This window comes from Sturnira hondurensis, unplaced genomic scaffold (assembly GCF_014824575.4).
Source record: "Sturnira hondurensis isolate 20B ecotype Veracruz unplaced genomic scaffold, ASM1482457v3 Scaffold0000867, whole genome shotgun sequence".
Lineage (NCBI taxonomy): Eukaryota > Metazoa > Chordata > Mammalia > Chiroptera > Phyllostomidae > Sturnira > Sturnira hondurensis.
Window position 1 is genome coordinate 3929867 of NW_028073498.1, and position 14780 is coordinate 3944646.

Genomic DNA, 14780 nt, shown 5'->3' on the forward strand with positions numbered 1-14780 from the left:
AAATGTTGTATCACGTAGTGTGGAACCCTTTGAGATTGGCCTTCTCTCATCCAGCATAAAATGCCCTTTTGATCATTCAAATTGTACATAAGGAGTACGTGCCGCCCTGGCCAGGCGGCTCAGTTGGAGCACCGGCCTGTACACCAAAATGTTGTGGGTTCAATTCCTGGTTGGGGCACGTACAGCAGGCAACAGACTGATGTTTTCTCTCTCCCTTCCCCTCTTTACAAAATCTGTAAACATATCCTCCAGTGAGGATTTAAAATAAAATAAAATAAAAAATAAAACCCAAAATTTTAAGGGATATATGCCTTTTCGCTGCTGAATAATATTCCATGGGATGGATGTACCAGATTGCTATCCATTCACTCACTGAAGGACATTCGGCTGGTTTCCACTTGGTAACTATGACAAACAAAATTGCTTCAATGTTCGCGGACAGGTTCCTGTGTGAACCCAATTGCTCACTTCTCCTGTGTAAATGCCCAGGAGGGGGATTTTACAGCAAGTGTATGCTTAGCTTTTGAAGGAACTGTCACACTGTTTTCCAGAGTGGCTGTACCATTTACATTCCCACTACCAGTGTATGAGAGATCCAATTTCTCCACATCCTCGCCAGCATTGGGTAACGTCAGTATTTTTTATTTCAGCCATGCTGATAGATGGACAGAGAGCTCCCTTTTATGTCCCCGGTCAAGAAGTAGGAGTTGGGGGGATGCTCGGATATCTCTCACTGTTGTTCCAGCTTCCCTGCTAGCTGTCTAAATAGCAGCTTGGGCTGTCTGGCATTTTGCTGATGGAAAATGGGGCTCTTGGTATGGGGTGAGCCTTCAGTTTGTCCAGTTGCCCCAGCCTGCAGTAGTGGGACACTGCCATCTGGTGCTGCTGGATTCTCTGAGGCTATACTCTTGGCCCAGGGAATTATACTCTTCATAATACCAAGGACCTTTGCTCCCATGAGGTGATATGAGAGCTGTGATATGAGAGCCAGGGACAGGAATAAACTCTGCCTGGGCCATGGTCCTCCTGCAGCTTCCTAAAGATGCTTATTAGCAGACATGAGACATGGAATCAGCACAGATGGGTAAGGATGGAACCACCGGTCACACTTGTTGGATCATAGGTCCAACCAAATGCTTTTCGCCCTTGGACTTCCTACTCTGTTGACCAAGAATCTTCAGCAGCACGTGAACACCTTGCCTGGATGTCACAGACTCTACCTCCTGGGATTCAGATCTGGAGGCAATGCTGTCACTGCCACATGGACCTCCCTGGACCGGGGATCCAGTCCCGTGAGCAGTCAGAGCTCCATCTAAGTATCAGGAGGTGCCTCAGCCAAGGACGTTGTCGAGGGCTCCAGGGAGATGGGCTTTGCATAAGGCCAACCTCATAGTGGTAACTCGCAATTGCCCCAGCTGTGTCTGGAGGGTCACTCTCCATCTGTTGTGCTCCTGATTCAAGAGAGGTTGTAGACCTTCCCAGAATCTATATATTCATCATGACCCTGGGTCCATGTTCGGACCAGGAGGCCAAAACTCAGGAGAGCACTGGTCCTGCAGGGCAACGGCCGAGAGAGGATGCAGGCCATGCACCGAAGCAGTGGACCTGGTGATCACAGGCAAATTCCCTGTAGCCCAAGCACGTAGAATAATGGGGGCAGCAGAGGTACCCCTATGGTTCCAGCTGCTGTACGTCACCTGGTGCTGTCACAGGAGACGGATGTGGACTTGGGCATGGAGATTTATAGGACCTGAACATAAATGGGACTGTCAGGAGCTGAGCAGTCCGTGGAGGTTGAACTTGAAAGTCAAATGATACGCTCATTTGGCCCCAGAAGTTGCAGTTGTCAAGTGAGAGGAAGGGCAGCTAGATACGATAAGGTGACCAGGGCGCGTGCTCTGATGGGTCTGAGCAGAGTTATGCAGATGGGATGAATAGGCACACTTCCTTTCAGAGGATGGTGAGAATTTTAAATTTGGTTGTGGTTTATTCACTGTATGTTCCATGATGTAACAGAATTTTCTAAATTTCCATTTGCAGGTGCCTCTTCTCTGACCCATCGGCCCTCCTTTGGCCAGAGGAGCCGGAGGCCACCCAGTGCACAGCACCTACCAGATTTAAAGGGGCAGGTGCAGCTTGGGGCCTCCAAGGTGCCTCCCAGGACCATTAAGCTATGTAATGGGGGCTCCGTCCTTGAGGCTGAATCCATGGCAGCTCCCCTCTAGCTCTGGCTTTGTCTTCTTTTCAACTCATGCCTGCCTTGACCTAAAATTTGCCCAGAGTGCGGATCTTGCTCTCGCCCTGTCCCTGCTCTCTTGGCTTTGACTCTGGACCCCACCTCTTATTCGGCTCTCATGTCATGGACCTATCGACATGGCTGCTCTATGTCCTCCTCGATCTACCTTCAGAGTCACTGCCTTTGGCTTAGGGCGCACTGTAGTCTGGCCTCATTAGGCGACTAAAGTGGACAACCCCGAGGGCTGCCCACCCAGGTCCTGAGATGTGGCCCTGCCTAGCAGAAAGCAGATAAGAAGTCCTCTAGCTGAGGCAGGAGCTCCTTCAGGCGCGAGAAGACTTTCTGGTGCCTTGTCTCTGCTCCTCAGAGCCCTAGCTCTGCCTCTGCCGCTAATCTCTGGGTAACCATCAAGCAGCAAATGACTGTTCTGGGTCTCTGTTATCTCATATCTATAATGAGGCTTTCTGACTCCCTAGCTGATACTCTTTTAACTGTACCATACCACGAATAAGGGAAAATCTAAAATTCAGGAGCCAAAAAAGAGCCTTTAATTTAAATTCAGACTTAGATATACTAGCTCAGGGTCCCCTAACTTTTTTCTGTCTAATAAGTATTTGCTGAAATGGATGTTGAATTGCACATGGCATATCCACAGTGCTCAGGCTTTAATGTGCAAAAGGACGGGGAGGCCATGTTAAACTGCATACCCCCAGGCCCCGTCCTCACAGCTTCTGGTGTCCCTGAAGCCCAGGAGCATGCATGTCAACGGGAGAAACTGAAGAGGCACTGGGGTTTGAAACAGACGCTGGTGACTTTTTTGAGGCTAATTTACCAAAATGCATTAGGAACTTTAAAAATAGGCCATTTTATCTGTTGAATTCAATCCTAGGAATTTTCCCTAAGATGTGCACACAAATTTATCTCTAAGAATGTTCACCTATTTATAACAGCAGAATATTGGAGGCAAATCAAAATGGCCATCAATAAAAAGAGTGACTGAGACGTCCGTGCGATAGAAACACAGTTCTTAAAAAGCCAACGTTCAGGCCATTTAGTCACTTGGAAAATGTTTACAGCTTACCGGCTACAAGGGGTGAGAGAAAGCGTATCAAATAGCATTTCAATAATTTTAAAAAGAAAATATATATCTATGAAAAATGGAAAAGAAATATATAAAGATGTCAATATTGAATTGTTATTTGGTTGTTGTTTTCTTCTCAATATCTTTCTGTGTTTTCCAGATTTTGTGTGGTGACTGGTTATGACAAGACAAGAAATTTGCCTCCCACGGAATGAAAACTCTCAGGACTCCAGCCCAGCGGTGGCCTGGCTGCTGCAGGAGAACTCACACGACAGACGGGGTCCAGTGTCGGGGGTGAATTTTGAGCTACGTTCTCATTTGCAAAGTACCATGGTATAGTCAACGTCAAGGAACTGGGGTCAAGGAGAAAGTCCTTTTCCCTAGATTCTACTTTTCTGCTACATTCAAACATGGCGGACTACAGGACCTGGGACAGGGAGGGCGGTTCACAGCGGAAACGACATCTTCACTGTTCTTGGGTTGAGCTCGTGCCCACTACCTCTGTCAATAACCCCCCCAACCAACTCTGTAACATGGAGCAGACAGACCTCAGTCATGACTGGAGGCTTCGGGAAGGTGGTGGGCTGCAGTCCGGCCTGCGAGACACCACCCAGGGTCAAGACTTCCGTGGGGTGGTTTCACAGCCTCCTTTGGCCAATGCACGGGGAGCTCCAGAGAATACCAGGAAGCAAATTTTTTTTTTTTTGACAGAGAGATGGCTCAAATCCACCCTCACAGATTTCAGTGAATCCTGGGTCAAGCCTCTCTGAGCGAGATTAGAAGCCGGGTGGTTAGTTCTCTGGCCCATAGACAAACCTTTCTAGATGTCCTTGAAATTTTTGCACTACATGCTTTGGCTAGTGAAGGGGCAGTGCTAAAGGTCTCAGAGGAAAGTCAATTTAGAAAGGCAAAACCAAAAAAATTAAAATAATGATACTTGCAATATTAGTAGCAATATCAAAAGCCAAAACACCAGTGCTGACCACGATTATAGTACTTACATTCATTAACACTTTGCCTTGCCATGCATGTTTCTAAGTTGTCCAAACTGTTTCATATTAATTACCTTATTTATTCTGACAGACTCTCCATTTTACATTTAAAAAAATTATTGTTTCACTCTGGCTGGTGTGACTAAGTGGGTGGAGTGTCATCCTGTGACCAAAGGGTTGCAGATTCAATTTCCGGTCAGGGCACATACCCCGTTGCGGGTTCCATCCCTGTTCCAGTTGCGTACAGGAGGCAACCAGTTAATGCTTCTCTCTCAGACTGATGTTTCTCCCTTTCTCTCCCTTCCTCTCTCTCTAAAAGCAATGAAAAAAAATGTCCTGGGTCAGGATTAAAAAAAAAAAACCCAGCATTTCAGAGATGGGAGGAAGCTTTAAATTTCTGACAAAAACCAGAGGCTTTTGAGTTAAAAACAAAACCCTGAAGTCTCAGTGTGGTGTTTTCCAACTTCATTCTTGACAAAAAATCAGGGGATTTCAGCATGAGAAATGACGAAGGCCTATTATCACAAACTCTCGGCTTTGATGACCATAACATGGCCTTATCGCAAAATTCTCTCAAGGGAGAAATAGAGCTTTGATACTGCTGACCACGGTGAGAAGGGGGCTTGTACCTGTGTACTATAAAATCTGTAGACCCTTGGGGGGTAAAACAAGAACCCGCTGGGGTGGAGGCACTGCCTCTGTCAGGCCGCTGTGCCCAGCCCACATCTGCTCAGCAGGAACCCACAAGGTCTGGGCTGGGTTCCTCAAATACCAAGGCTCTGGAAAGACAATGGTGCCCAAATTTGAACTCATGTGAAATTAAAAGTTTTAAAATAATGAAGTTAGAATTAAGGACGCTCAAGAAAATCTAACTTTTCCCAAAGCGTCAACTCTGATGCTTTTTTGAAAGCGTCGAAGATTCAAATCGTCACAAAGTGTATACAGTATTTGTTAGCCCAGTCTTGTGGGTGTGTCTGCGAAGTCACCCAGCATGCTGTCCCGGCACTGCGGAGGGGTCGCACTGACAGTAGTGGGAGTCTGCTTTGGCAGTTGCACACCTGTGCTCACCGTGCTGTTCAGATAAACATCAAGGAAGCGGGAGGTTGGTGCCACCCCACCTGCTCCAGACACGCGCTCGCGGTCAGTGCCTGTACACTAAGGGCTGAGAGGAGCCATGATCACGTGGTAGTTGAATTAAAAAGATGAGTAGTCCCTGACACTTTTCCTCCTTGACTGTGGCCTTTGACCCTACCTTTCCTGGTGGACTCTAGTAGGCGGTGACTTTCAACAACGGATCATCTCCACCTGGCTCCAGCTTTTGAAACCTGGTACTTGTTCTCAACTTACTCTTTTGGCTGCACACACTTAGCAGGCATTGCATTCTCCCATCAACCTGGTCTTATCGTTAGCTGACTCTGCTAGCCCAGCCAGCTCCAGTCCCAGTAAACATTTTCAGGATCCACCAGTCCAAGAAAATGGACTTTCAGAGGCTGTAGCATTTTTGTAACATATCAGTTTGTTATTCTGTTCCATTCCTCCTTAGCTCAATCCGGATGGGAGGGGACTGGGCCAAGGCCAGACACAGTAATCGGAGACCAGGCATCAGGCTCCTTGAGAGCCTGGGAGGCTATGTCGGATCAACTAGTAGCTGACCTTCCTGCACAATGGACAATGTGTATTCTTCAGGGTGTGGCTGTGGGTGCCAGAGATGTCCAGTCCAGGGCAAAATTCAATCAGAAACTAGAGGGTCTAGCCAGGGACTGACAACGCAACTAGAGGACTAGGTACTGGGCCACTCAGGCAAAGACTGTTGCCCACTTTTAGTGCATGTGCTGCTGAAGCAAGCATCTACAGTCCTTTAAAATTATTTATTTATTTATTTTTAGAGAAAGGGAAAGGGAGGAATAAAGAGAGAGAGAAAAACATCAATGTGTGGTTGCCTCTTGCGCATCCCCTACTGGGGACCTGGCTCGAGACCCAAACATGTGCCCTGCCTGGGAATTGAACTGGTGACCCTTTGCTTTGTAGTTCGGTGCTCAATCCACTGAGCCATACCAGCCAGCGCTACAATCCATTTTTACTGGAGGTCTTCATGATACCTTAGGGGCACTGTGAGGCCCCTGCCATGTGACTTCTGATATTTACCAGTGAGGGGAATACTGCACTAAGACCAATAATAGTGAAAAGGCTAAATAAAACATAAACTTAGTTTCAGAGTTCTCCAAATAAGGTTTATAACTTTACCATTCAATGTTCAGTAAATGTTTCAAAATTTTTCCTGAAAAGAAAAAGCTAGAATTATATATCAAATCCTTAGGGTAGCAATAATCTCCCCAGATTGAGCCTTTTTAGTCTTTAAATAAATGTTTTTATTTCTTGATTTTTAGAGAGAGAAAAAGGGACACACACACACTCATACACACACACGTATTTGCTGTTCCACTTATTTACACATTAATTGGTTGATTCCTGTTTGTGCTCTGACTGGGGATTGAACCCACAACCTTGGCCTTTCAGCACAGTGTTCTAACCAACTGAGCCACTCAGCCAGGGCTTTAATCTACTTTTAAATGCTTCTCTAATAACTTGGTTTGAAGATCCTGTCTTGGTCAGGGATTCCCTCCCCTCCCTTTCCCTACACCCCAACCCATGACAGTATGGAAGAGTATGCCGAGATCTGCAGTAGATCATGCACGGTAGCTTCCCAGAGCCCCCAGAACAGACAGAAGCATGAGCTAATTAAACCATGAGCTTCTCTATAGCCCACCGGGGCTCAAAGTCAGGGGACCGGAGTTCTGTTGGACAATTCCAGCTAGCATGACTAGAGCCAGGACCAGAAAACAGGACCAGAATGATCCTACCCCAAAAGAACCCTGTAGGAAAGAACAAGAAGAATGTCCTTGCTGGTTCACTGGCCACTGGCAGCATGGTGGTGCTCGTGGGTCAGAATGGACAGAGGCCTCTTGAAAAATCTTATCCACTGGTCCTTGTCCACACAGCCAGATGTTACCTAAGAGTGTCAGTTAAGGAATTCTAACTACCTGATAACTTTTTTTACTTCTCTCACTGCTTTATTCTGCTATCTTATCTGTGAGCATCTCTTAAGTTCCTTATTATGCTGGGCCAGAGAGGACTACCTCTTCCCTAGAAACTCTCCAGTGTAGCCCAACCCCACCCAGGGACTACATTGCCCAGACCTCTTTGCAATCAGATGTGGTCACTTGATAGAGTTTTAGTCAATCAAATGTGAGTTGAGGCCAGTGCACCGCTTCTGCGCATGGTCCCTGAAAACTTCCCATGTGCACGTTCCACATTCTTTCCCTCTTCTCCTGGGAAGTGGAAACAATCCCAGATGACCTTGAAAACCATGCGGTGCAGAAGGTCAAGCCTCTCTCAGCCTGTGTCTCCGAATGTGTGTGAGGGAGTTACCCCACTAACCTGCACCACCATGTGAGCAGGAAATAAACTTCTATTGGAGCCATTACACATTTTTCGGTCTATTATAGCTAGTAACCTACCCTAACTTAGTAGCCTAGCCTAATTAGTAGCCTAGCCTAACTAGTAGCCTATCCTAACTAGTATATACCCTTCTGTTGCCATTGTGTGCAGAAGTCCCTGGGCCTTCTCCCTTTTTCTTAAATCTTACTGCAAACCAAAAGAACAGAATAAGCAGCCCTTAGGGACAAATGACACTCACCAAATTAGTGGTCACAGCATTCAGATCTTGCAGGCAGACAAACAGTTCAGCAAAGCCTCACTTCAAGACAACCTGATAAATTAAAATAAAACAAAAAGTAAAAAGTAAAATGTAAGACATACAAAACAGATATATTACAGTGTGACGGTTCATTTCTGAAGGGTATTGCCAGTTTACAAAGGAATTCACCACTCTCTTGCAGTAAGTGACAAACTTCCCCATTGCCTTGAAAATAAGATTCATTTTTAATATACCCCCACATCCCCCCACCCGCCAATCATTACAAAACAGAATTTTTAAAAAACAATTCTACTGGGTAAGTAAGCTATTCAAAGACTAGATGCTGGACCAGGGAATGACTTTGGAAGCCAGGAAAACTGCGTATGATTTCTATGCCTATGTGCTCTGTAGTTCTTACACATACGTTAAAACTTTTCTTTCGGGAAGTTCACTTTCTTGGGTAGGAATTTCCAGGAAAATTATAGACTATGCAAAGACTTCAGATATTCCGACAGGTGAAGTTAAAACAGACACCAGAGATACGTTAACATGTCTTTGTGTTTAACATCATCCCAGATGGCACAAGAAGGAATGAAATCAGCTCTCCGTAAGCAGGGTGGTGTGGCAACGGAAGCACCCACACCACAGCTACCAGAGACAACCAGAAACAGGCTCTGCAAAAGGCAGCAGGTTGTGGGTCTTTTCTCACCGGAGCTGCCATCTTTCACCAGGTTAAATGCGAAAATATCATTTGATGGCACAGGGCACGTATTTGCCTAAAGCAGGGTTCACTTTTGTGTCTGATTATGCCGTGTAAGATCCAGGAAGCAAACAGTTCAGAACTCGGAACAAACATTCTGGCAGTCCAAAACAGAGCACGAGGGCGGAGGGAGGAAGAGGGGACAAAACAGGAGGGTGACGGGGAAAGGCTCGACTTGGGCCATTTCCCCCAGGGTTTGAGCCTTAGTCATATCCATATTTTTTTGGAGGAAATGTGTCCTGTGGAGGAGAGAGAGATCAGAAAGGTCCCTTTGGTGCTGTATTTGGAGGGTCTTCCAAATGCAGCCCCAACTCTCCCCACCTCCCACTCCCCCCGGGCTGGGGCCTGCCGAGCCCTAGGTGTCAGGGAACAAGATGGCGCCCCACCGAGAAGGGCACAGAATGAGGGGGCCCAGGGTGGGCCTTCACTTACTCCGAGGCGCTGGCTCTTCTGAAACCCGCACGCTGCCAACTCCCTGGTTCAGGAGTTATAACCGCTTTCTTGCTCTGGGCTCTTCACTTCTCCTCGAAATCAGCTCCACATAGTTTTCTGATGATGTCACCCATTCTGACTTCTTACATTTTGAAAGTTGATATACAAGTAAAACCTTCCATGAGTCTTAAAGAAAAGAAAAAAGAACAAGAAGAGAATAGAAAGGTGTGCTGTGGGGAGATGGAGAGGAGGAGGAGAGAAGCAGTTGCCTCCTTATTTTGAGATTTGCTGCAGCTGCGAGTGCCACTCCCCAGTTTCCTGGCTGCAGAGGGAGCCAGTGGCCGGGCCTGGGTGACGTCAGGGCCAGGCCTGAGTCATCACCAGAGGCCGGGCTGCCCTGCCACTCGGAAGGGGACAAAAGGAACCTTTGATGTCCAGGGCCCTCCTCTCGGCACACTCGCCTGTACTGAGCAGCAGGCCAGAACATTCCAGCCGCTCCCCCACCCCCCGGCCATCCTTCCTACTTCCGGAACAGTCCCAGGCAGATTCAGCCAGGCCTCCCCAAGGAATGTCACCCTCCTGCACTGCAGAGGCATGGCCGCTCTCTGTGAAAGAGAGAATCAGGGGAGCGTGTTCCTCTGAGGATTTCTCATCTCCCCCTCGTCCTCATGGTGCTCCTTCACCCAGGGACTTGCAGTCGGATTAAAAGAGGTGTGGAAATGTCGAAGACATTCTTGTCACTCTCTGTGGGTAGTAGCCAGCCGTCAGTGTCTATTCTCCTCTGCTTTTGTGCGAAGGTCCTCGGCTTCAGTTCTCTGTGCGCTGGGTCCCAGGGTGAGCTTGTACTTCCTGAATTTAAGAGGGCACAGCTCTTGGAGAAGGGTATTTATATCCCAGGGCCCTGTGCGGGGCTCAGTAAGTACATGAGGAATGAATGAATGATTATTTTAAAATAAAACAGTAGAGAACATATACTGAATAGTTCCAGTGAGTATTCGAGCTTCTGCGCTGAGAGGTTCACAAAGATTATTTCATTTATTATCATGACAAAGCTATGGGGCGTGCACTGTTACTACTCTCCATTCTCTAGATGAGAGCAGAAGGGCTCAGAGAGTGCGACACTCCTGCTGTCTTGCTGCAGAGTTGGTGGCGGAGTCTGGCTCCTTGGATCGAAAATCCTGTGCTCTTCACGACTATGCTAGGTGGCTGCAGTGAGTGAATGAATACTGACCAAGGGGGGCCTGTCCAGGTGTGGGAGTGCAGGCTTGTGATGGGGCTTGAAACCAAATTCTACAAAAAATAGTGGAGCCATCAGGGACGATCTGTCTAGGGTAGTAGGCCTCATGCCCTCTCTGGTCAACACCAGGTCTGAGAGTTGGTGAGATGCCCACTATGACCAGGAGGGCGAATCTGCCTCAAGGTCCCAGAGGGAGTGAGAAGCTCCAACAGGAAGACAGAGCCAGGGAGGTCTGGTGGTGTGTGGTGGATGCGTAATCCGAGACTGCAGTGGACAAAGTATGTGAGAGGTGTGGGTGGGAGCGTTTTTGCAGCTAGAGGCACAAGTCTGGGGCAGGCAAGGAGACGACAGAATAGTGCTCTCAAAGACTGAGAACTTGAGAAAGAGTTGGAACTATGGCATTGGTTTCAAAGTGCGAGGAGGGGTTGGAAGTGACAGGGAACGCAGCTGGACTTGACAGTGGTGGTTAATGTCCTCACACTGTACTGCCAGGAGCCAGCGGCCTTTCTGGGGCTGATGGAGAGTGCCGTCAGCGGCTCTGCTCAAGCCAAGGTGAGGAGGGGTGGCAAGAAGAGAATCTTTGCTTTTCAGCCCAGGATAAGGGTCATTTCGGAGGTACCTTCTCCCTCTGTGGTTTGTGATTCTGTGGTTTGTACTTTTCCACAATTCTCCTAGGGTAAATTCCTCATTCCAAGAGACAGAAAACCAGGAATTCCCAGCCTCTTGATGGAAGGGGATAGGGAGGTGCCGGTGGCCTCAGTAATGCCACTCCATAGCTTTCCTTCCACTGTGGGGTGGATGTCTGGCCACTGGACCCCTCTCCTTGGCTCAGGAAACCAGTGAAGTTACCTTGTGCTGGGAGCTCTGTTAGTGGCCACTCTGAGGACTGAAACTTGTGCTGTGGGGCCTGACTCTCCAGCAGGTGGAATCTGACAGAAAGTCACGACCTTCAATCAAGGGAGCAGCAGCCACTGATCCGAGTCACCGTCAACTGAGTCTGACTCAGCCGAGGAAAGCACTTTAAGTTCCAGGCATTTTTGGTGTCGGGCTTGTTTATTCTTTTCTTCTTTCTCAGCAGAAAATACCTCTGGGCACCTCCCTGCTCTGTTTTCTCAAAGGCCAGGGGCCTCACTTGCTTCACACACACAGGTATTAATTTCTCTAATGGGATACACAGAAGTGGATTGTCTTTTCAGCCTCTCTTGTGGGACCAGGATAATGTGGAGGGAAGGAAAAAGGAAAGAAGAAATGATGAGTAAAATCCGAAGTGAGACCCAGATACTGCATTGTATGTTCTGGGGTTGGTTCTAACAGAGGATAGAAATCAGAGAAATGGGTGAGACGTCAAGTCGGGAGCACAGAGAAGTGAGTGATGAAATGCTTAACCTCTTCTCTATCTGAGAACCCATCTCCTTTGTTACAATAAGGCAGTTATACTGATAATTATAAAAAAGAAAATAAAACGTTTACAGGTTCAAGGAATCCCTTGAAGACTTGTTTATACTTGCTCCCTCCAATTTCTCTCAACTCATTCGCTTAAAAAAACCCAATTTACTAAGATATAATTTTCATACCATAAAATTAACCCACTTAAAGTGTGCCATTCAATGGGTTTTAGTATGTGTATTTACAGACTTGTGTGACCTGTAGTCTAACTTTAGAACATTTTTATCACCCCCCAAAAGAAACCTTGTACCCATTATCAGCCACGCCTCCTTTGCTCCCACCCTCGGCCCTGAGCAAATATTAATCTTCTTTCTGTCTCTATAGATTTGCCTTTTCTGGACATTTCACATCAACGGAATCGCACAATATGGCCTTTTTACATCTGTCTCCTTTCACTTAGCATAATGTTTTCCAAGTTCTTCCATGTTGTAGAAGACATCAGTATTTCATTCCTTTTTATGCCCAAATAATATGTGTGTAATATACCACATTTTGTTTATCCATACATTGATCGATAAACATTTGTTTTCATTTTGGGCCATTATAAATAATTTTGCCATAAACGTTTGAGTACAGGTATTTGTGTGGCCGTAGGTTTTGATGTTTCTTGGGTAGATATCAAGGAGCTGGGTCATTAGGTAAGTCTGTTTCATATTTTGAGGGGCTGACAAACTGTTTCCCAAGGTTCTGCCCCATTGACTGAGAGTTCTGATTTTTCCACATCCTTACCAACACTCTTTTTAAAAAATTTTTTTTATTAAAGTATAGTGGACATACAAAATTATGTTAGTTTCAGGTGTACCACACAGTGATTTGGTACTTATATGCCTTGTGATATACCTCACCCCCTGCAGCAAGTCCAGTGACCATCTGTACCTTGCCAAGTTGTCACATGTTATAGTCGATTTTCCCTATGCTGTACATTACACTCCTGTGACTTATTTACTTTATAACTGGAATCTTGTGCCTTTTATTCCTCTCTACATTTTTCACCCATCCCTTCACCCCCCACTCCTCACCAACACTCTTATTGTCTAGCTTTTTTGAGTCTAGCCCTCCTAGTGGGCGCATCTCACTTTGACCTTGACTGAGCATCTTTTCATGAACTCATCCATTTCAATGTCTTCTTTGTTGGATTGTCTATTCACATCCTTTGTCCATTTTTAAATTGGACTTTTTGTCTCTTTATTTTTTGAGTTGTAGGGATTCTTTGTATATCCCAGATGTAAATATATGCATTACAAATATTATCTTCATGACTTTGGGCTGTTGCTTCACTTTATGGTATTCCTCAAAGGAGAAAAGTTTTAATTTTGGTGAAGTCTAACTTATCAGTTTTCTCTTTTACTGCCTGTGTTTTTGGTGTCATATCTGAGAAACCATTTTCTAACCCAAGGTCATGAAGATTTACACTTGGGTTTTCTTCTAACAGATTTATAGTTTTAATTCTTGCATTTAGGTCTGTGATCTGCTTTAAGTTAATTTTTATGGTGTATATTAGGAGTCCAGATTATTCTTATAATGTGGATATCAAGTTGTCCCAAAACCATTTGTTGAAAAAACTATTCTCACAATAATTCTGTACAGCTAAAACTGTTCTAAAACTAAAAGCTTGTTTTAAAAATTATATATTCTCTCCTGCATTGAATCATCTTGACCCTTTCATCAAAAGTCAACCGACCATAAATACTACTGGTATTTCTAGACTCTATTCTAGTCCATTGATCTAGATATCTGTTGTTGTGCCATGCCACACTGTTTTGTTTACTGTAGCTTCAAAACAAGTTTAGAAATTGGGAAGTGTAAATCCACCAACTTTGTTTTTTTCCAAGACTGTTTTGGTTTTTCTGGATCCCTTGCATTTACATAAGATTTTTAGGATTATCTTTTTAATTTCTGAAGAAAATCTCGCAGGGATTTTGATAGAGATCATGTCTACCTTCAGATCAATTTGGGGAGTGTTTCCATCTTAAAAATATTAAGTCTTCTGATCTATGAACCTAGGCCTTTTCATTTATTTAGATCTTTAATAATTTCTTAGACTCTTTTTTTCATTTTTAGTGACAAGTCTTATAATCCTTTTGTTAAATCTCATCCTAAGTATTGTATTCTTTTTTTTTTTAATTTTAGAAAGAGAGAGGAAGTGGGAGAGACAGAACAATTCATTTGTTGTTCCACTTATTTATGCATTCATCGGTTGATTCCTGTATTGCCCTGACTGGGGATTAAGACCTTGTATAATACTTTCGAGACGGAAAGACCTAAATCTGAGTTGCAGCTCTACAATTTATTAGCTATATGACTTTACAGTTACTTAGACTATATCAGCCTCCTTTTCTTACTCTGAGAAAAGGAAATAACTTGTCATTTCATGGGCTTATTAAGCAGATGAAATAAGATGGTGCTCATGTAACCCTACTGAAACCACGACCCACACAGGCCAGTCTCAGGGTGGTGTTGCAATCTGAGAAACCCAGTCCAGTCACCAAAAAGTCACTTTAAATGAACTCATATTCAACACTTGTATTTCCCAAATACCACACAGAGTCCCCTGTAATCATTTCTAACATGCTTTTTCCGTTCTGCTTAAGCCTCTTACACTCCACAGCTTCAGCCTTCTCTTCTTTCTCCCAGGCTCCCTACAAAGTGTTTTCTCCAGCCCTAATCAATGTTTCTCTAGTCCTTCTCCTTCTGCCCAGTGCTCCTACTGATGGGGCAAAGGAAGAATGGACAAAGCCAGAACTCCTTTTAGTGGGCAGGAAGAACAGGAAATAGGAAGCACTCAGGCTTAATTTACGTCCCATCACTCATATAAAGTGCTTAGTGCAATGTCTGATGTAAGGGCTCAATGAATGTTGGTCTTTTTATTTCTGTTGTGGTGGTTACCTTATGCCAGTGA

At 45.3% G+C, this 14780-nt stretch overlaps 1 protein-coding gene across 1 annotated transcript in view; it reads right to left on the minus strand.

Annotated features, from left to right (window-relative positions):
* Positions 1–9515, minus strand: part of ZBTB38 (zinc finger and BTB domain containing 38) — a 73223-nt gene extending 63708 nt beyond the window's left edge. The window contains exons 1-2 of the mRNA XM_037051586.1: positions 9199–9515; positions 8007–8078 (exon numbers count right to left, since the gene is read on the minus strand). The gene's annotated coding sequence lies outside the window, so the exon portion shown is untranslated. The remainder of the gene's footprint in view (positions 1–8006; positions 8079–9198) is intronic.
* Between the last annotated feature and the right edge of the window lie 5265 nt (positions 9516–14780).